This window comes from Crocodylus porosus, unplaced genomic scaffold (genome assembly GCF_001723895.1).
Source record: "Crocodylus porosus isolate Cpor-Errol unplaced genomic scaffold, CroPor_comp1, whole genome shotgun sequence".
In the NCBI taxonomy this organism is placed as follows: Eukaryota; Metazoa; Chordata; order Crocodylia; family Crocodylidae; genus Crocodylus; species Crocodylus porosus.
This window is the reverse complement of record NW_017728886.1, coordinates 63,125,655-63,148,823: the sequence shown is the minus strand read 5'-3', so window position 1 is coordinate 63,148,823 and position 23,169 is coordinate 63,125,655. Positions and strand designations below refer to the sequence as shown.

Below are 23,169 nucleotides of genomic sequence, written 5' to 3'. Positions count from 1 at the left end.
GCTGATGACACTAAGATGTGGGGGGACGTGGGCACACTAGAAGGAAGCAACAGGCTACAGTCAGACCGTGACAGGTTACAAGGGTGGGTGGATGACAATAGAATGGGTTTCAATACAGACAAGTGCAAGGTGATGCACCTCGGGAGGAATGACCGGCACCATACCCATAGGTTAGGGAACTCCTCTCTGGTCAGCATGGAGGCGGAAAAGGATCTTGGGGTCATCATTGACTCTAAGATGAATATGGGCCGGCAGTGTGGGGAGGCAGTTAGGAAGGCTAACCGCACCTTGTCATGCATCCACAGATGCATCTCAAGCAGGTCCAAAGAGGTGATCCTCCCCCTCTATGTGGCACTGGTCAGGCCACAGTTGGAGTACTGCGTCCAGTTCTGGGCACCACACTTCAAGAAGGATGTCGACAGCATGGAGAAGGTCCAGAGGAGGGCCCCTCATATGATCAGGGGACAACAGGGCAGGTCGTACAAGGAGAGGCTATGGGACCTGAACCTGTTCAGCCTCCAAAAGAGAAGGCTGAGGGGGGATCTTGTGGCCTGTTACAAACTTGCCAAGGGTGACCAGGAATAACGGTCACAAGCTGGCAGAGGGTAGGTTTAGGTTAGATATCAGGAGGCGCTACTTCACGGTCAGGGCGTCTGGGGTCTGGAACCAATGTCCAAGAGAAGTGGTGCAGGCTCCTACCCTGGGGGTTTTTAAGGGAACATCTTGCTGGGGTCGTTTGACCCCAGTATTCTTTCCTGCCATGGCAGGGAGTCGGACTAGATGATCTGCTCAGGTCCCTTCTGACCCTAGAAACTATGAAACTATGGTTAAATCTGATACTACATCCAACCAGGTTTATCTTAAATTGGTTTTAGTTATTTTGAAAGTGGTTTATGTGTACTGAACGTCTGTTCTGTTACAGGTTTGTAATGGTAAGAGCTTTGCTAATAGCAAGAGTTTTGCAAGCTGATTCCATAGTAGGCCGGTGAAGTGGCACGTAGCCTTCTGCTCTGTGAGTGTGACCGAACCATGAACCTAGATAGTAGAATGTTGTAAGACAGTGGAATGTGGTAAACACCAGGTGCGTTGGATCACGACTCATCCCCAAATTCCTAGCTTGAGATAACGTTGTTTACTCCAGACTATATAAGCTGTACATTCTTAAGTTACGATGGGTTCCTCAGCTCTGGCAAGAGTTCTGACTTGTGCAGCGCCCCAGCGCAGGCTATCACATCCCCAGGATCGGGACACTCCAAAACCAAAAAACCCATGCAAAGTGGCAGCTGCTACCTAAAACCAATATAAAATAACCGTCCTCTGTACTCTATTCTATCACCTGCCTCTGCAAGTATCCTTAAATAAAGCTTTACAAAAATAAAAACAACCATAAATACATCCTTTATTCAAGCACAAAAAATCTTCTAAACCCAATAATTCATTCTAAAACAAGGTTTAAACTAATTTCTGAACACTTAAATCCTTTATCTGACGAAGGAATACCATGCTCTGGGGGGCAAGCTGAAGCAGACGGGGGTAAAGATGGTCTTCTCTGTCCTTCCAGTGGGAGGACGTGGATGACACCATGAGACCTGCATCAGAGAGGTCAACTTACACTTTCAGGAATGGTGTCTCAAGGCGGGCTTCGGCTTCTTGGAGTATGACCTATACTTCAAGACAAGGGACGTGCTCGGGTGGGATGGGCTTCACCTCTCCCCCAAAGGTAAGCATGTGTTCTCTTTCAGGTTGGCTGGTCTCCTCTGGCGGGCTTTAAACTAGGCTTGTTGAGGGAAGGGAAGGGGAGGATGAGGTCAGAGGGAGCTTCGGAACACCAAACCAAATGTCGCCCGCAAGAACAGCCCAGCCAAGACTGACAATGAGCACAAGAAATACCCAGATAAGAGACCCAGATAGTCCTGGGATTATGGGGGGCAGCGCATACACCTTCAGGAGGCCTTAAATGGCTGTACACTAATGCTCATAGTACAGGGAACAAGAAGGAGGAATTTGCCCTCCTGCTAGATAACACAAACCTAGACATAGTGGGGCTCACAGAAATGTGGGATCCAGTGCATGACTGGGCGGTGAACATCAAGGGTTATAGGCTGTACAGGAGAGATAGGACAGGGAGGAAAGGTGGGGGGGGGTGGCACTCCTTGTCAAAGAACAATTCACATGCTCAATGAGCAGCACTGGGTCAGAGGAGGGCCAGACTGATGTGCTCTGGGTGAGAATACAAGGGGCTTGAGGTGAAAGGGACTTAACGGTAGGGGTCTACTACAAACCACCCAACCAGGGAGAAGAGCTAGACTGTGAATTCTCAGGTCAGCTTGGAAGCAGTGAAGTCAAAGGATGTGGTCATCATGGGTGACCTAAACTACCCGGACATTTGATGGGAAGAGCAGTCAGCTAGGTCTGACTGCTCACGTAGGTTCCTAGCTGTGTTACAGGACCTCCACGTGACCCAGGAGGTGCACAGTCCCACTAGGGGAAATGCCTTGTTAGACCTGGTCCTGTCCACAGGCAATGACCTGGTGAGGGGACTGCGGGTGCTGTATCACCTGGATGATAGCGATCATCACCTATTGGAATTCACCATCCAGCTCAGGGTGGCAAAAGTGACAGCAGCCCTGGACTTCAGGACGGCAGATTTCATTGAGCTTAGGAGACTAGTTGGGGAGGCACTGAGGTCCCGCAGGGTTGGGGAGTTGGGAGTCCAAGAAGAGTGGTCATTCCTGAAGATCCTAAACCCAAATGGTGGCAAGCCCAACATGGATCAAAGGGGACAAGAGTGCTCAAAAGCCCCCATGGCTCACCAAAAGCATCCATCCAGGAACGTCTCAAAGCTAAGAATGAGGCATATACCCAATGAAAGGGAGGGGCCATCACCAGGGAGGACTATACCTCCATTGCTCAGGATTGTAGGGGGGCTGTTAGGAAGGCTAAGGTGGTGATGGAACTGGGACTAGCAACCCAGATCAAGGATAACAAGAAATACTTCTTTAAATACTTAAGGGGTAAAAAGGAGGTTCTGGGTAACATGGGGCCTCTGCAGGACTTGCTTGGAAATCTGGTGTTAAAAAGCTAACCTATTTAACAATTTCTTTGCCTCCATTTTTCTGAGCAGGGACCAGGTCATCCCTCCCCCACTGGGATCCCTGATGGTCCCGGGGAGGCACAGCCAGGCCCAGGGTCAGAGAGGACTTAGGGAACTTCTGGTGGGACTGGACGTGTTCAATCAGTAGGTCCTGACAATCTCCATCCCAGAGTGCTGAGGGAATTGGCTGAGGTCATTGCAGGACCCGTGGCACAGCTTTACGAGCACTCGTGGTGGTCTGGTGTGGTGCCAGAGGACTAGAAAAGGGCCAGTGTGGTCCCCATTTTCAAGAAAGGGAGGAAGGAGGACCTAGGAAATTATAGACCTGTTAGTCTTTCTTTGGTCCTGGGGAAGCTCTTTGAGAAAATTATCCAGGTGCACATCTGCGAGGGGCAAGCAGGGGAGCGTATGCTTGGGGGCAACCAACATGGGTTCATTAGAGGCAGGTCCTGTCAGACCAACCTGGTGGCCCTCAATGACCAGGTCCCCAAATCCTTGGATGCAGGTGTCATGGTGGATGTAGTCTTTCTGGACTTTAGGAAGGCCTTTGACACTGTCTCTCACCCCATTCTCATTAAAAAATTAGATTGTGGTATCAATGCCTGCACAGTCAGATGGGTCACCAATTGTCTGGAGAGCCACACCCAGAGAGTGGTGGTGGTGGGTCATTTTCAACCTGGATAGATGTGGGCAGTGGGGTCCCCCAGGGTTCGGTCCTCGGGCCTGCACTGTTCAACATCTTCATCAGCGACTTGGATGAGGGGGTGAAAAGCACCTTGTTCAGATTCGCAGATGACACTAAGATGTGGGGGGATGTGGGCACACTAGAAGAGAGGGACAGGCTGCAATTGGATCTGGACAGATTACAGGGGTGGGCGGATGAGAATAAGGTGGGATTCAATACGGACAAGTGCAGGGTACTGCACCTAGGGAGGAAGAACCAGCACCATACCTACAGGCTGGGGTACTCCCTTCTCATCAGCAGAGACAGAAAAGGATCTTGAAGTCATTATAGACTCCAAGATGAACATAGGCTGCCAACATGGGGACGCAGCCAGGAAGGCCAACTGCACCTTGTCATGCATTTACAGATGCAACACGAGCAGGTCCAAGGAGGTGATCCTCCCCCTCTATGTGACACTGGTCAGGCTGCAGTTGGAGTACTTCAGTCAGTTCTGGCTGCCGCACTTCAGGAGGGATGTGGACAACATTAAGAGGGTCCAGAGGAGGGCCACTCACATAATCAGGGGGCAGCAGGGCAGGTCCTACAAGGATAGGCTACAAGACTGGAACCTGTTCAGCCTCCACAAGGGAAGGTTGAGAGGGGAGCTGGTGGCCATCTATAAACTGGCCAAGGGAGACCAGCAGGCAAAGGGAGAGTCCCTGTTCCCCTGAGCACTACTGGGAGTAACAAGGAGTAACGACCATCAGTTGACGGAGAGTAGACTCAGGCTAGATATCAGGAGTTGCTACTTCACAGTCAGGGAGGCTAGGATGTGGAACCAACTTGCAAGAGAAGTGGTGCTTGCTCCCACCCTGGGGGTCTTCAAAAGGTGGCTAGACAGCCACCTTGCCTGGGTCGTTTGACCCCAGCATTCTTTCCTGCCATGGCAGGGGGTTGGACTTGATGATCTGCTCAGGTCCCTTCCGACCCTATCAACTATGAAACTGGTTTATATGCAACTTCTGCCCCTAGCCCATATGTCCAAAGTGTTTTGAGGATAAAGAGGATCTGGATATTTAGGACCGTGAAATCTGGCAGCTTGTCTTTTCTCTGAAAGCAGATAGTGTTCCTTTTCCTGAACCTGTGGGTGTCCAGCTAGAGAACAAAATCCTGGCATCAGAATAGGAGTCTACTCCATTGGCTTGTCCTCTTGTGCCATACATCCCAAAGACTTGGGAGTATTGCGATCACTGCTGGGAAAAATAGACAACAGGTCATAGTGGCTGGTGACTTGCTTTGGCATGGGGCAGTGCCATCCCATCTGCTGCCCTGACATGTTGGCTCAGGAGATCTGCCCATCAGATGTTGAAATAGGATGAAATACAATAAGGATAAGTGCAAAGTACCACACTTCTGGTGGAACAACTATATTTATAAGCTCTTTATCTTTGGAGGGCAAGATACGAAATAGTGGCCCTAAACAGCAACAAAAGAGGCATTAGGTTAAATATCGAGAATTTTTTTTTTTTAACTCTGGGGTGGTTAAGCCTACAGTGGTTTGGAAATCTCTGAGAACTGACATCCTGGGATGGGTTCTTCAGTCAGCCCCTCTATCCCATTAAACTAGATGACTTCATGAAGCCCTTTCAATCCCCATGATGCCATAAGTTACAGATATGCATTTCTAAGGGAATTTACAAAACATCTTTTGTAGATGAGCCTATGAATTTCACTTCATAAATCTATCGCATACAAAAAATCATGGACTAAATATAGACCATGGATGTATGGCACTTTATAACCTGCCTGCCATCTGATAACCCCAGGTAACCTGCCTGCATTTTACCACCTACATTCTATCACCAGGTCAACATGCCCCCTTTCTCTCCCCACACCTATTGTCTCCCATGGCCTCTGATCCTTTGCTGCCATGCATTTGCATTTTCAGACCTTCCTTTTGCATATTGGCTTCCATTCCACCCAGGAGAGCACACAAAGCACCAGCAGACTCTCCCTATGCCTGAAGGAGGGTATTTGTGCCCCAAATCCTGCAGAGAACGATTTTTCCAACTATTTAGTTGGTCTAATAAAAAAAAAATTACATTTACCCAAAGAACCTTGTCTGCCTATGTCCTTAGACCAACATGGCTACAACCAACCCCCTGCATATGAGTAGTATTTTTCTATTTTCCTAATTTTGAGAGGCGGGGTAAGGGTTCCATTCTTTTGTGCTGGCTTGAGCACCTGAACAAGTTGCACTTCTTTTCTGATGTTAGTAATTACATCATTGTAAAACTTCAGTTCATTGTTACAGATAATTTCTTCACAAATGTACCTTTCTTCAGCTTAACTTTGTGGTTAACTTGATTTATCCCTGAATATATGCAAGTTCTAATGCCTACATTGATTTATTTGAAGAGTTTCAAAACACAGAAAGATATAAAAAGGAAGATAGCTGCCATACATAGAATACATATTTTATGTTTATTTGACCAAACCCTACCAATAAAACCATCTGGTGAGTGTATTGATTTTTCAGTATATTTTAAGTGGTTGTTCTTGATGTGAGTTGTTCTTATAAGCATACTGAGAAGGTATATCAGTGAAATGCATACCCCAGTCCTTACAATTGCCATTCATTTTCTCTTGCATTAGATTGCATACTGCTGGTTTTCTGAGCCATTTCTCACCCCTGGGAAACTTTTTAGTCCCATTTTTAATGTTCTTTTGAAGTATTCAATAATCTGAATGCAAAAACAGTAGGTAAACTTCTATTTTGTATCATTTTCAGAAAGTTGAAACATCTGCTTAGTGTTGCTAAGGACATTACCAAAATAAAAGCACAATTAGAGCTTCCTGCAGATTTTCACCAAGTATGTAATCAGTTGATCATGTTTAATGGTGTACAGTAGTGTAGTATGTTGACACAAATAAGAGGAAAAACAATTTTGACATTAGATCCAGTTCTTGCAAGATTAATATTCTCAAAATCTTGGAAGGAACAAAATTATTGATAGCATCTGAAATGGGCTAAGCATTACAGATGTGAATGTAGAATGCTTCAGGGACATAACAATTTGCACAAGACCTGGAATTTACAAAAGCATGTTGTTTGAGCTTATGACAGGGTGCATATCATTTAGGTTCTTAAGTACCTTTGTGATTCTGATGTCCAGATTCAATTTAGCACACTGCTGTGCTTCTCACTTTTTCTTTTCCTTTTGTTATGAGGCAGACAGTCAGATAGTGCCACTCTTCATCCATCAGAGCCCCTGTTCACATGCAGGTAAAGGCACACTTGGATACAATGCATGATCCACACACTCGCTCCTTGTGCCATGCCATACATGCCTGGCAGGAGATGTGATGGTGGGATCATGCATTAGGTCCCACAGCAACTTATTGACTTAAACCCATGGTCTGTCTTTCAATTTTACTAACTTAACAGGTATACAAACTGCAGCTTTTTGCATGTATTCCTAGTGGACCTAACATTTCCAGACAGATGCAGTACATTGTACAGCCTTAATGTTCTTTTCTGTTTTCAATTGAGTTTTGCATATACATCAGTCTTAGCTTTGTTATATACCATGTGTGACTGGTTGCTCCTCTCTCAGAGGCAGGGAACTTCTGAACAGGTAACTTTTAAATTGTTTTACAGTCTAGATTCCTTTGTTCTCTTTCTTCTAGCTGAGCTGGGGTTTAGTTTTATTTCAACTGCATTCTGAAGTCAGTGCAACTACTACCTGAAACTGATGAGACTGATGAGAATAGGAGCAGCTTCCAAACAGAAATAAGCTAATTGATTGAAGTCACTGTAGAAGGGTAGCTAGCAATGTTAGTTTAGACTTGGGTAGAATGCAGAACAGTGTGCCACCCTGCTCTGTGTCTTATTGGAACAGAAAAATTTTAAAGTTCTTCCTTCTTCCATTTTACAGGTTTGTGCTACTAAACTCGTTAATAATCTCCTTGGCTATTGCCTCTTCCTTTGAATAGGCAATAGTCCATCTGAAATGGCCTCTTTTTAAAGCTTTACTAAGGCTTAAAATAGAAAAATCTTAATGATGCCACTGCAATTCTGCTACCAGATTTCTGGAAACATGGGAAGCCTCACGGGCCTGATGACATAGCCCTGTGGGCCATGTTTATCCCACAAGCCAAAGATTAAGCACTACTGAGCTCTAGTGAGTTTATAATGTACTTATAATTTGGACTGCTTTACATTTTGGCACTTAGTAGAAACTAACACTCCCCCTCCCCCCAACATATAGCACATCTTGTAAGTTGAAGGGCTAAGGGGAGGAGACAAAGTAAGGATGCAAATGTATACAGCTGATGAAGCAGTCCAAACATGACTATTTTATCTCAGAAATGAGCTTGGAAAAGCAGGAACAACTTTCATGTTATGTTTGCACCGTCTAACAGAGTGCAAGAGGGAGTTGGGTGGTCCTCTATCATCCCACAGTGCTTTGTTTCCCCCGCCCCTCTCAGGTCTCATTAAAAGTGAGGGACAGACATGGAAGGGTCAGGATAATTTGGATGGGTCCCTCCTGTTTAGGAGTACTGATAAAGAAGCATTCCAGTTACCTGGACATTATACTGATGCCATTAATATCACCCAGGCTGTTCCAGCTGATTGTCCCCTTGATTTTGTGCCAGACTTGACTGTGAATACCACATTGTACTGTCTTCTCATCCTCACTGCCAGCTGCCCCCACCCCATTCCTGCTACCCATCCTGACACCACTACTGATAAGCATCCCTGTGCAACTGCCTATGACAAGTCCTTTTCCGTCTAGGACCCAGCTGTTAGAAGATAAGCCCATGGACAAACACCCAATCACTCGGTAAGTTTCAGCACTCCAGCGTATTGAGTGTTAGCATTTCTCACCACTGAGACCTCAGAATGATTAGGCTGTGCATCAGAGCCTCGCATTATCACTGTGTGTGAATGTAAGGGACTTCCAAAATCTGTACCTCAGGAAACATGGTTTCATTAGGAAGCCACATTAGCTTTGTAACACCTTGAATTAATTTCCACTCAGAACCTACTGGCAAGGAAGCAATGGGGAGGAATATCCAGCAAGTATAGGAAAGAGGGTTGCTAACATGCCATGTCATGAGTGTCTGTTTAGGGGGTTAGACTGCTGCCAGAGTAGGGATAAACTCTTCCCATCCAGACAAGAATAGCAGCCAGTTGTAGTGAAAGGGTCACAGGTGGTTGTGAAAGGTGCTTGCAAGCTTAAGTGGCAGTTGAAGGTAATTGATCAATGGCAGTTTAGAATAGTTACTAATTTACTTCCTGAAAGGTATAACAGTGACCATTCCCCCTCTCCAGCACCTTGGGTAGCAAGAAACCTAAAGCCATGAGTGGTGCAAGTAGGTACCTTTCCAGGGCCTCAATCATGCTACCCTGTGCTGCTATGCTGTTGCCTGCCACCATCTGGCTGATGAACTGGAAGAGTACAGTAAACATGCCCAGATAAGCCATGACTTTCTGCTTTGAGCAGGTATGGTTGTCCAAGAAAAAATATTTCACAAGAAGTTTTTCTAACATCAGTGGCTTCTAAATTCTGTAGAGTGTAAAAGCAGTAGCAGTGTAACATTTAGTAATAGTGAAATTACATTTCCTTGTACAGTGTGAGTGGTGTTTGCAGATGTAGTGGTCCAGAAATTGAGGGGCAAGGATTTCTCAGGGTGATATCTTCTACTGGACCATAGGAGATACCTTTGATGATCCAATAAAAGACATCAACCTGAGAAACCCTTTCCTCTGATGTTTCCTTGTACCACATCGGTGTATGTATTACAAGAAGAAGGCAGAGCTACCAGTGTGTTGGGGAGGGAAGTGACAGCCACAGCCACAGGCTCAGGGGGTCTGGGCTTGACGGGATGTCAGGGGAAACTGGTAGGTTATCTCCTATGGTTGAGGCAGAATAGTGTGAGTGCTAGGGTGGAGAAAAGCATTCTCACCTGAATGTGGGTGTTGGTTTGGAGCTTAAAAAATGTTCACTATTTTGTTTCTCTTTGAGGAACAGGGCAAGTCTTGCCCCTCTTGAGGATTGGGGCACGTCTTCCCCCTTGTCAGGAAGCTGTCAAGTTCAAACTAGTGCATAAGGTTCAAAATCTTCCACTTGTGTTATGCTTGCAGGCCTAAAGAACAATTTGGATGATTAAGCTGGCATTTCTCTTTGATTTGTGAAGAGAGAACAGAGATCTATATACTTAAGGACATCTGCTCAAATGAGGACCATGCCTCATCTGTTGATGACAAACTCACAGAAGATACAAGGTCTTCTGTCTAGGGAAGGTCAGAAGCCAAGCTCTTTAGCCAATGTTTTCCTTACCCTCTGAAGATGGAGGGATTGCTTAATGTATACCCACCAGCACCTACAATGTTCTTCAAGGACAACAAGATTCAGGTAAACTGATCTTGATATCGCCAATGTGGCTGTTACAATTCATATCTTTTTTGTCTATCCAGCTCAAGATCCTGACAAAGTTCATGGACGACACTAAACTATGGGGGAAGGTGGTCATGCCAAAGGACAGGCTGGGGGATACAGGCGGACCTGGACATGCTTGCAAAGTGGGTGTACCAAAACCTGATGGCATTCAACATAGAGAAATGCAGGGTACTCCACCTTGGGAGAAAAAACCAGTATCATACTTATAGGCTAGGCAGTGCTACGCTTGCTAGCACCTCGACCGAAAAAGACTTGGGGGTCTTGATTGTCCACAAGATGAACATGAGCCACCAATGTGATGCTGTGGCTGGCAAAGCAAACCAAGCTCTGGCATCTTGAGCAAAACTAGGGATGTCATCCTCCCACTTTACTCAGCCTTAGTGAGGCCGCAGCTGGAGTACTGCATCCAGTTTTGGGCCCCCCACTTCAGGAGGGATGTGGATAAGCTCAAGAGAGTCCAGAGGAGAGCCATCCATATGATCAAAGGCCAAGAGAACAAGGAAAGGCTGAGGGACATGGAATTTTTAGCCCAGTGAAGAGGCTCAGGGAGGACTTGGCAGCTGCCTATAAGTATATAAGGCGGGGTGTATCATGATCTGAGAGAACAGTTGTTCACCAGGGCTCCTCAAGGGATAACTAGGTCTAATGGCCACAAACTTCTAGAAGGCCGATTCAGACTTGATACAAGGAAAAAACTTCTTTACAGTCAGAGTGTCCAAGGTCTGGAGCAGACTCTCCCCAGAGGTGGTGCAAGCACCTACTCTGGACTCATTCAAAAGGCGTTTGGATGCTTATCTTGCTGGGATCATTTGATCCCTGCAGACTTCCTGCGTCTGGCAGAGGAGCTGGACTCAATCTCACAAGGTCCCTTCCAGCCTCTCATGTCTTAAGAAAATCTATGAAATCCTATTTCTGTTTGCAGTTTGTGGCAGTACTTAATTCTGAATTCTCTGCACCGGACAGCTTGGTTGCTGGATGGGGTGTAGAACGATTCTGTTCTTTCTTAGTAATAATCACTTCCTTCAATTTGTTGGCAATGCTGCTTCTAATGCAGCTTAGTAAGCCATTAGCCTTCTTCGCAACAACAGCCTCATATTCAGCTTACCATAACCCCCAGGTCCTTTTCTGCAGACCTGCTGCTTAGCCAGTTGGTCCCAAGCCTGTAGAGGTGCATGGGATTCTTCTATCCCAAGTGCAGGACTTTGGGCTTCTTACTGAACTTCATGGGCACTTTTACACATGCTCTGGAGATGTGGGAGAGAGGCACTTTAATTAGAGTGGCTCCAACTTAATTAAAGCATTGCCATGTCTCCTGTTTCAGCATTCCCATGCTTAAAAACAGCAGGGGGCTCCTGAGCTACAGCTTGTTGCAACTGAAGTTAATAAAGTCTGCTCTGATGCCCTGGAATTCCAGTGTGTCAGAGCAGCCTCTCTGCTTGTGTACAGGAACTCCATAAGATCTCTTTTGGTCAAATCCTCTAATTCATCAACATCTCTCCGAATCATAGCTGTATCGGTCATTGTATTTATTACTCCCTCCAGGTTGGTGTCCTCTACGAATTTGCTGAGGGTGCGCTCCATCTCATCTTCGAGTTTATTGATAAAGATACAAACAAAACTGGTCCCAAGACTAACCCCTGGGGCACTCCGCTTGAGATCAGCTGCCAACTAGACACATTGATTACTATCCTCTGAGCCAGACAATCCAGCCAATTTTCTATCCATTTAACAGTCTGTTCATCCAACCTGTACTTTCTTAGCTTGCTAGCAAGAATGTTGTGGGAGACCCATATGAAGAGCCTTGCTAAAGTCAACGTATGTCATGTCTATTGCTCTTCCAGCATCTGCAGACCAAGTCATCTTGTCATAGAAGGCAGTCAGGTTGGTCATATGAAGATCTGAAATGAGGTAGTGCAGCTGCAAAATTTGAGGAAGATATTAAACACTAATAACATTTTAACCTAACACCTTTTAGAAAAGAAAACACGGCAGCTGTTTAATTGGATACCCTGTACAATAGAGAACTTTGGTTTCTTATGGTAATGAAAAACTGGGTTTGACTAGTACCACATGGGAAAACACTGCTTTAAATCTTATTACCTCCGTGAATTTAAGGAAAAAATTCACAAGATACCTTATTTTGTTGTCTTCTCATTTGGATTGGTAAAGAAGGTGGGAATTTGACAAGTCTTCAAATATTTGAAGGGTACTTATACAGAGGATGGTGACAGCCTATCCTTTCTGTCTGCAGGGAACAGAAAAAGGAGAAATGATCTTAATTTCTTGTAAGCTGGGTGTTCCCTAGCACCATCTTCCCTGTTAGCCGCGTCCTACGTGAGGTGTCCTTAGAGTCCCCTTTAAGGTTTCTTGTGTGCCGCTCTCTACTTGTCTGCCATGTCTTGATGGAAAATTGTTATACTGATGTTCTTGTAAGCGGGAGACTGCCTATTATATTTCATATGTTGGAGTCTTCCACCTCTATGGGCCTTGACACCTGCCTTTCTCTAGCTAGGCCTCCCAGTCTAAACCCATCAAATAGGGTTCAACTTTGAGGCTCTAGCCCTTTTTCTTGTCTTCAGGCTTGTGGCCCTCCTTTCTGCTTCGGTCTGGCGCTCAGCCTTCTTGGCCCAGAGACCCAGCCACTGGCCCCACAGCCAGGGGGCTGCAAGTTCAAGGCCGGGGAATGGCCCTGAACCCATGTCATCCCAGTCCATACAAAAAACCCAAAACTGTACCTCAGGGGCACCAGACCATCCTGGTCTTTTAGGATTGCACCCTCTGCCACCAGGGTCTGTACCCCCCAAAATCCTGTACCCACACTGGCATCAGGGCCTATGTACCCTGAGTACTGTGCCTTCTCTGGTGCCAGGGTCAGTACACCCCAGATCCTGCACCCATACAGGCACCAAGCCCCCATGGTGTAGTGGGGTCCCAATGAGGCCTCCTCCTTTCCCACTAGCTTCACCGAAACTGCTGGTGTTATTTAAAAACCCCCATAAACAGTCTGTCCATGGGCTGTAACTGCCACCAGAAAAAGATGTTCGAAGAAGGCAGCACGCCAGCTTACATTTACTCGGGTTATGCTTCTGCTCCCCACCATCAGCTACCATCCTTCCTCTGGGGTTGCAGCTGCTTCTCTGGGTTCCTCAGCAGTTCCTTCAGCCTTTGGACCACTCACCCAGCCTCTCTGTGGAGCTCTCACACACACTCCTTCTCCCTTGGCTGCCAGCCCCCAACTGCTGCCCAGCCCAGGGTTTTTATAGTCCTGGCCTGCCCCCCTCTGGTCACCTGACCAGCTGGCCTGGGTCAACCTTTAACCCCTATCTTACCAGTGTGCTGTGCCCAGAAAGTCCTGATCTTAAAGGGGCCGGCCTGTCTTCTGCTAACAGGGCTAGGGTTCTTTGTTATACACACCCCTCTCTTTTCATTCATCTGGGGTGTTTCCTTCCCCTCTGAACCCTCGATCTGCTTTGCCTTCTGGTAACAGGGCCAGGATTCTCTGTTACACTGGGTATTAGGAAGAACTTTCACTGAGGATAATTAGGCATATTATCTACAGAAGTTGTGGAATCTCCATCCTTCTAAGATTTTAAGAGCAGGTAAGATAAACATTTGTCTGGAATGAATTCATCAGGGGTGTCCCTGTCTTGGGCAAGGAGTTGAACTACATGATTTCCTGAGGTCCCTTCTAGGCCTGCTTCCTTACCCTGACTCTCTAGACTTACAATACTGAAGAATTATGTTGCTTGTTTTGGTAAACTTGCTAACCATTTGAATATGATGCAGAACCCACTTTCACTGTCTGAGGTGGAGTTGAGCTGAGTGTGAGAGAAGGTTTGGTTGATAAAGGATTCTTTCAGATAGAGTAGTGTTTATTGTCAAAATCTGCACTATTTGCAGTACTTTGCTCAGGTTACAATATTTAGAAACAGTGAATTTTTAAAAATGAATTTAAATATAACTTTAAATTAGTTCTGCATAGTAATCTGCACATTTAGATGTGAGTATATTTTCTGTATAGAGGTCTCCCAGTTGCTGTGACAATGTATCTTCACCTAGAAGTAAATAGGAAAATAGACATTTGACTTCCTTGGTAATGGCCATGATGCAGTTCAACCAACACCCAGCAGGTGGAGTATTAACCTAACGAAAGTCTCTCATACATAGTAATGTTGAAAACTGGTTTCTATTAAGACTCAAGAGAATGCTTTTCATAGGCTGTTTACAGACTTAAAAAAAACAACCTGAAACATGGCTTTACGTGAAACTCCACACACCCCCAGGCCAAACCCAGCACATGCCCATAAGTGGGCATGTTAGTTGGACCCAGCTCACCCAACGTCTGTATACATCATGTGCTTCAGTAGGGCACCTTTCGTGCTTTTATCTAATAGCTGACTGAATCACTTATTAGATAAAAGCACCAAAAGGCCCTGCAAAAACACCCAATATATACAGATGCTGCAGAGCTTGGTCAAACTAATGCGCAGCTTCCGGTAAAGCACATTTTTTTGTTTGTTTTGTTTTGTTTCACATCTGTTGGCAGCCCACGTCATATCTAAAGTGCAGAATGCTCCAACACTTGTGCTAACCTGATTTCATGTGTTAAAAGTACAGAAATTCTGTATTTTAACTATGTGAAATATTGTTTCTTTATTACAGTTCCTAGGGTGCAAGTATTCCCATGCCTCCTCTTTGGGAACATGACCAGAAAGGCAGAATTAATTTGATGGAGAGTTCAGAATGCTCCTGGGTGGTCTTGTCAAGACAGACTTGGGACATATAACTGAACCAGTGCAGGAAAGAATATGCCGTTGCTACTTTTGATATATCTGTTCTGTAATTAAAGGACTTGCAGCTTCCATACTCTTTAATCAGCATCTTCCATGATTGCTGAACCCATTTTCATGCTTTTTGGGATCAGGTAGAGTACAGTGTGAATCACTTTCCTGCCCTAGTGCAGGGGTCTAGACCTGATTATATGTAAGCCCCTAACAACTATGAAACTATAAAACTTATGGCTTGTTCTCCTTTCAAAGGGATACTGCTCAAACTTCAAACCATGAAATCTATTCTCTTTACTCTTACATGTAGACTTACTTTGTAAGAATTCCCCTAATACTAGAAAAAATATGTACAGGCAGCTGAGATTTTTCTCAAACTTCCCCTTTTTAAAAATTAATAAAGCACTTGTTTAGCCGAAAAACCTGTCTATCTGAAGTACAAAATCACAAAGAATGATAGCCAGTTCCAAGACTCTGATTCACTCTAATGAGATCTGTAGTCATGGGGTGGTGTGGTTGGACCAGATACTCAGACAGGATATGTTGTTGCAGGAAGGAGGAGATGAATGACCTCAATCATTATTTGTGGACATGTTTCTTCTTTGAAAAAAATAAGTGGAAAATGGATCTTTGCATTAGTGAAAAATTTTAAGTACTGGACTAATGAAGAAAAATGATTTTGCTTCTAGAATAACTTACATAGCCTGTCCTATATTCTGTAGGCATATTTCATGGAATCATAGAAAATTAGGGTTGGAAAGGACCTCAGGAGGTCATCTTGTGATAGTCCATCCCCCTGCTCAAAGCAGGACATTCCACAACTATATCATCCCAGCCAAGGTTTGCCTACCCAGGTCTTAAAAACCTACAAGGATGGAGATTCCACAACTTCTCTGGGTAGCCTGTTCCAGGGTTTTATTATACTTTGAGTGAGAAAGTTCTTCCTAATATCTAACCTAAACTTCCCCTGCTGCACCTTAAGATCATAGCTCCTTGTTCTGTTCTCAGTGGTGGCAGACGACAGTCTAGCTCTGTCCTCTTTGGCACCACCCTTCAGGTAGTTGCAGGCTGCTATTAAACCCCTCTCAGTCATCTCTTTTAACTAAATAAGCCCAGTTCCCTCAGCCTGTCCTCAGACTTCATGTGCCCCAACCTGCTAACCCTTTTCGTTATCTCCTGCTAGATGCTCTCCAATTTGTCTACATCCTTTCTATCGTGGCTGGCCAAAAACTGGACGCAATACTCCAGATGTGGCCTTGCCAGTGCCAAACAGAGGGGAAGACTCACTTCCCTCAATTTGCTGACAACAATTCTATTAAAGCAGCCTAAGATCCCATTAGCCTTCTTCACAACAAGGGCACGCAGTTAGCTCATTTAGCCTGCTGTCAGCTGTAACCCCTAGATCCTTTGCTGCAGAGCTGCTGCTTTGAGAGTCAGTCCCCAGCCTGCATCAGTGCGATTGTTCTGCCCAAATGCAGGACTTTGCACATCAAGGCATGGTGGGTGAGATAGGAGGGCACCCTAGGGGTGGAGTAGGGCATGGTCACAGAGCCATCAGGCGCATCGCGGCTACCCCTGGGACCCCAATGTGCTACAATATACTACTGCCCCCAGCTTGGTGTCGTCTACAAACTTCCTGAGAGTGCACCCCATCCCCAGGTTTCCAGGTTGTTGATGAAGCTATTAAATAAAACCAGCCCCAGGACCAACCCCTGGGGCACTCCACTTGATACCAGCTGCTAACTAGAAATTGATCCATTGATTATTACCCATTGAACCTGATAGTCCAGCCAGTTTTTCAACATCTACAGAGCCAGACATCTTGTCATACAAGACAACCAGGCTGGTCAGATGTGACTTGTCCTTGGTGAATCCATGCTGACTCTTCCTAATCACCTGCTCCTCCAAGTGCTTAGAAATGGATTCCTTGAGGACTTGCTCCATAATTTTTCCAGGGACTGAGGTGAGGGTGACCAGTCTGTAGTTCCCCAGGTCCTCCTTTCATTTCTTAAAGATGGGCACTATATTTGCCCTTTTCTGATCATCTGGGACCTTACCCAATTGCCATGAGTTTTGCCTTCCCGATTTCTTCCCTGTATGCCTGAGCAATACTCTTATACTCCTCCCTAGCCATTTGTTCAAGTTTCCACTATTTATAAGCTTCCTTGTTGTATGTTAGCTCATTGAAGAGTTCCCTGCTAAGCCAATCTGATCTCCTGTCATACTTGCCAGCCTTCCTGCACATTGGGATGATTCATTCCTGAACCCCTCAGTAAGGCTTCTTTTAAAATTTAACCGATTTCCTGGACTCCTTTCCCCCTCAGGTTGACCTCTCAGGGTATCCTGCCCATCAGTTCCCTGAGTGAGTCGAAGTCTGCTTTTTTGAAGTCCAGGGTCCTTATTCTTGCTCTCCTTTGTTCCTTTCCCCAGGATCCTGAACTCAGTCATACTGTGATTGCTGCTGCCCAAGTTGTCATCCACATCTCCATCCCCATCCAGTTCTTCCCTGTTCTTGAGCAGCAGGTCAAGAAGAGCACAGCACCTAGTTTGGCTCTCCAGCACTTGTACCAGGAGGTGGTCCCCAACACTCTCCAGAAACTTCCTGGATTGCCTGTATACCTCTGTATTACTCTCCCAGCAGAAGTCAGGGTGACTGAAGTCTCCCAGGAGAACCAGGGCCTATGATCAGGGAACTTCTGTTAGATGTCTGAAGAAAGCCTCATCCACCTCCACCCCCTGGTCTGGTGGTCTATAGCAGGCCCCCACCATGATATAACGCTCCCCTCTAAGCTCAACCTAGAGACTTTCAACAGGCCTATTCCAGTTTCATACTGGAGCTCTGGGCAATAATGCAGCTCTTTTACATACAGTACAACTCTTCTTCCTCTTCTCCCCTGCCTGTCCTTCCTGAACAGTTTATACCCATCCATGACAGTGCCCCAGTCATGTCTCTGTTATTTCAATCACATCATAGTTCTGTGACTTTGTCAGGACTTTTAGTTCTTTCTGCTAGTTTCCAGGCTCCATGCATTTGTGTACAGATACTTGAGGTAACTCACCAATTCCCTTACTTTCTCAGGAAGAATAAGGAGGCCTTCCCTGTGACTCCTCCTGCTTGTGCTTCCTCCAAGTCACCCATTTCCCCACTTCAGAGCTTTGGTCTCCATCCCCCAGCAAACCTGGTTTAAAGCCCTCCTTACTGTTCGCGAGCCTCTCTGTGGATCCCGTCTTTTCCTAGCAATTTTTCCTCTTGGAACAAGATCCTGTGGTTGAAGAAACCAAAGCCCTGCTGGTGACACCATCTGCATAACCATGCATTGATCTGCCTGGGCACTTCCCCTTGACTGGAAGGATTGAGAATACCATCTAAACTGCTGTCGCCTTCACCCTTGCACCCAGAGCCCTGTAGTCACTTTTGATCTGCTCAGGGTTGCTCCTGGGACTATCATCGGTACCCACATGGATGAGCAGCATGGGGTAGTAGTTAGAGGGTCAGTGAGTGTTGGTAATCCTTCTATGACATCTCGGATCTGGGCAAGCAGCAGACCTCCCGAGACAACAAGTTAGGCTGGCAGATGGATGCCTCCATCCCCACAAAAGGAAGCCTCTGATCACTACCACTTATTACTTCCTCCTGATGGCAGTGGTCTCGATCCTCCCAACCTTGGGAGGGCTAGCCTGGCTTCTTCTACCAGTAGAATATGCTCCTCCTTTATTGCTAGGGCTTTATATCTTCTCCAGGCAACTGCTGCAGGTGGAGATGAAGATTTCTGCTTGCTGACAGAGATCACAACCTTGCAGCTTACACCTCCCTGGGAGTTTGTGTCCTCTTCCTTCTTTAGTGCTGCTTCTGGCAGTCCTTCCTCCACAGTTCAGTAAGTCTCCTCCAGCATCTAAAGTGATGAATTCCTCATGGTGGAGGATGCTTAGGATCCTTGCCACCTCCTTCTGTAGTTGCTTGCTTCCTGAAGGACACCACCAGGAGGCACTGCTCACATTGCAGGTACTCCCCCACCTGACTGTCACTGAAAGGAACCTGCAAACTGCAGTCTCCCCAGCACCAAACCAAACCAGGACCTGGGTGGAAGCTTCAACAGCATAGGCAACATGTAGGCAGGTCATGGCAGGGGGATGTGTGTGTCCCCCCCCGCCGAGATTGGCCATTGCCAAAGCCACCATCGCCTTCTGCAGGCAATCACTGCCCACCCCCCATCACCACCATCGTGGCTGCTGGTGGCTGCAGGTGATCCCCATGTGCTGCCTACTGCTCACTGCCCTCTCCTTCTGCCCCTGCCACCAACACTGCTGGCAGTGACTGTGGACAGTTCCTGCTCAATGCCATGATGCACCCCCAGTTGCAGGAGGCACCAGTCATTCATGTTTGACAGTGAGCAGTCCTGCTTTGACAAACACTTCACAGGTACAAGCAGAAGAAGAGCTGGCAGTGGTAGTGGCTCTGACATTGCAGCATCCTCCAGCCATTTCTCTGGGTCTCTTAATCTGCCACCTCTCTTCCTGCCCCTTTTTCCAAGTAGACCTTCCCTAGTAAACTCCCCCGTAAGCTGGCCTGTTCACTGTTCCTTGGTCTTGAAAGGTTCCCTTTTCCTTGCTTTCTCTCATGAAGCTTACAGTGAAGAAAGGCGAGAGTTAGTTTCTAGGCAAACTCTCTAGTGAACTGACTCTTGCTCTGGACTCTAGTTAAGCAAGGAGCAAAAGTATTGGTTTAATTAACGAGTTTTAGCTACTTCCACTAAATATATGTAAGTTAGCTGCTTTTATTAAAGAAATTGCTTACCTGTTTGCTGCTGTGTTTGCTGCCCCTGTTCTTGCTTGGGCTATTTGCATAAAGAATAAAGGCCAAAATCAAATAGAATTCCCTGTCTTTAACTTTTTTTATTTTACTATTTTATATTGCTTGATTTTACTTATTTTTAGGTACCATCATATATTATCATTTTATTACACTTTATTTACTTTTAATTCTTTTATTTTAATATCTTATTACATAGTTTATGGTTTTGGGCAAAAGTGTAATTTTATTATGTAATATGTAATACATACTGTATCAGTTTAGCGAAAGCTGTAAATAAACTGCTGCTGCTACTAGAAAAATAAATTAGATTAAAGGACACTCGTGTTTAAAATCACAGCATTCTGTCTTTGTTCATTTGAGACTCTCCTTATCTACTCCTTTCTATACGGATAGGCTTTAAATGAATGGAAATCTGGTAGAAATATTGAGTCACTTGTCAACTTCAGCCCCCCGCATGTGCATATGAATGGAATTGGCATGTGCCCATTTATATAACATGCAGTCAGCTATTGCTAATTGTGGTATATCTAGGGCTTTGTTTTGGGAGGTGCAAAGCCTTTTCACATTCTGCTGAAACACGTGTTCAGTATCTTGCAGAATTAGTGTCCATTGGCTTGGTGATTTGGGAGACTTCCTAGTTGAGGATCTGAGATCCCTACTTGCAATTGCTGTGTTTGAGTTTGTCTTAAGAGAATTTTAAATGTTGGCACTTTGGAAATGTTCTAGTTTTTTGAGCAATGTTAGTCCAATGCAGAACCCACTCATTTTTAAACAACAATCTTGGTCACATGTTTATAAACAATTGAGTTTTTATAACTTGTTATATAAGGTGCCAAAAAGAATAACTTCTGAAAGCCCACTTAGACAACTTGTAATAGATATCTGTGTTTCCCATTCACAGGATAAAATCAACAGAATCTTACTAACTCATGTTGCTTCATAGATCCCATAACTCTCTTTCAATCTTGACAGCTTCACTCTATTTAGTGAACATTTAATGTTATACCAAAGTCAAGTAGTTCTAAGGCTATATTGGAGCAGATACTATAATATTATAAGGTACTATTACAAATAAAGGGACTTATACTTGCCAAATGAACCATATACATATTGGGTGCATCCTGGTTATTGTGTGCTTGTGCTTATACTAATTGGATAAGGTATTAAACATTCATAAGGTAAACCTTTTTCTGTTAAACAGGCTAATAAGTTATTTGTTAACAAACACTTTTTTCAGTGTTTTGAAACATTACTTGGGCTTTTTACAGCTTAAATACCTTGTATTAACTTTTCATAAAAAGGCAGTAAACAATATAGGATTACTAGAGAAGGACTCTACACTGTGTTGTATGTAATACCACGATACAAGGCATCCTTCAGGGTTGTGCACTGCATTTCTGCTTTTTAACAATTGTGCTCATTGTGACCTAAATATCTGGTGTCAGTTCTAATTTTATTTGTTACTTGAAGTTCTTGCAGCAGGCCATTTTTTAATGAATATCCCAAGGTAGTGGGGATATATATTGCCCTTTAGCGCCTGATCCACTTAATACAAATCAAGACTGCTACTGCTACCAAAAATGCCTTTTTGCAAAGGCCTGCATGTTGGCAGCAGTTGAAATCTCTCTTTTTTGTGGCTCAAGGCCAGCGTGTGTCTGCAGCATGTGGTTTAGAGAGATAAGTGTGAATTCTGGAGCATTCCATTCAGGCCTTCTCCTTGTATGCAGATCCTTTATTGGTACTGGCAGGTAGACGACAATTCTATTTCACTGCAGTTCTCAAGGTTTTGAGAAAAATTACTTTGCATGGGAAAGAAAACTTCAGAAATATTTGTAAGAGGAATTGCTTGTATGTCTTCTCATTTTGCATTCTGAGCTTTTGGGGAAAGTGTGTAGGTTTCTACAGCATAAGGCAGACCACAGTGAGATTCGCACATACTACCTCTGGAACTGGAAGCACCATAGCTACATAAGTGCAGTTCTCTGTTTGACCTAACGTAACTCAAAAATTATATCAGCCCGAGCAAGGGACTTCACTAATTGGTTCCAGAGTTTGCATGCATAGACCTAGTGCTGGTTTATCTATGTAGTAGTCTCTTGCATGGTATACTAAGTATACGCAAACCCATTGCCTATTTGTACATGGTTATAACACTAGCCTGGGATGTGGTTGGTTAAAATGCATGTACTGCCTTTTTCTGAGCAGTCTTTCATAACAGATCAATAAATTGAGCATGGCAGGGATTTGAACATGGTGGAGAAGTGGTCTTACTCAGTCTAGTGACCTGAATTCTGGGGACAGAGGATAGGTGTATACAAACATGTGAATTTGCATATGCATGTATCTTTGCCTCTACCATCCTCTCATCTGCATCCTTTCTAAGAAAATTTTGTTGAAAAGAACTCACTATGAAATGTCTAGGGTTTTTAAGTGACATTAGGGTAAGATGGGAGAGGGATGATTCTACCCTGTTTGCAGACAGTTGAGGAGTATGTACAGGCAACAAGGGCTCCCATCTAGTCTGATAGATTGTTTATATATGCTACTGCATTTCTAGTAGCATTTTGGGCACCAATTATAACAGATCAATTATGGCAACTGGAAATTCTCACAAACTCATGAGTTTAGAAAAAATAGTCCATTACATTTATGAAGGGGAAACTTTGTGCGATTTGATATCCTTCTGAAGAGCAGCCAAGTAGATAGTTTGTGGCATCTGTGTATGGGAGCAAGCATTTTAAAGACTGGACCAGGATACATAATTTGGTGTGCCATATCTTTTTCTTTCCCTAAGTCCACAGACCTAAAAAATTGATACAGAAGCTCAGACGGCAATTCACAGTAGAATCGGATCCACTGAATATCAGATTCATGTGTAGACAAGGAGAACAGTGGAGGTGGGAGCGGCAGTGAGTGGCTGGGTATTCCTATATCAACACTCCTTATGCTTCTAAACCAGGAGTTTTAAACCTTTTTTAATAAGTGTACCCCCAGCAGCCCCTTTTTTAGTAAGTGTACCCCTAGCGGGGAGTAGGATGGCAAGCAGCCAGGTGCGGCGGGGGGTGGTGGCGAGAAGCCAGATGCGGAGCACAGGGGGAGAGGGGTGGCATGCAGCCAGACGTGAAGCAGTGGCATGGCGAGCAGCAGCAGTGCAGCATCTGTGTGGCCCTGCTCTTGCCCCACCCAGGCCCTGCTCTTGTGAGGCAGTGGCGTGGGGTGGCTACACTCCATCCCTGTCTGCCCCCACATACCCCTTGGGACCTTTCAAAGTACCCCCAGGGGTATGCATACCCCTAGTTAACAACCCATGTTCTAAACAATACAAGTCAGACCTTCTCTGGTGATGT

The 23,169-nt window shown here is 45.1% G+C and overlaps 1 long non-coding RNA gene across 1 annotated transcript in view; it reads left to right on the top strand.

Moving 5' to 3' along the window:
- LOC109310495 overlaps positions 1-1,249 on the top strand; it is a 7,472-nt gene extending 6,223 nt beyond the window's left edge. The window contains exon 3 of the long non-coding RNA XR_002101215.1: positions 923-1,249. This is a non-coding gene — a long non-coding RNA (uncharacterized LOC109310495). The remainder of the gene's footprint in view (positions 1-922) is intronic.
- The last annotated feature ends 21,920 nt before the right edge of the window (positions 1,250-23,169 follow it).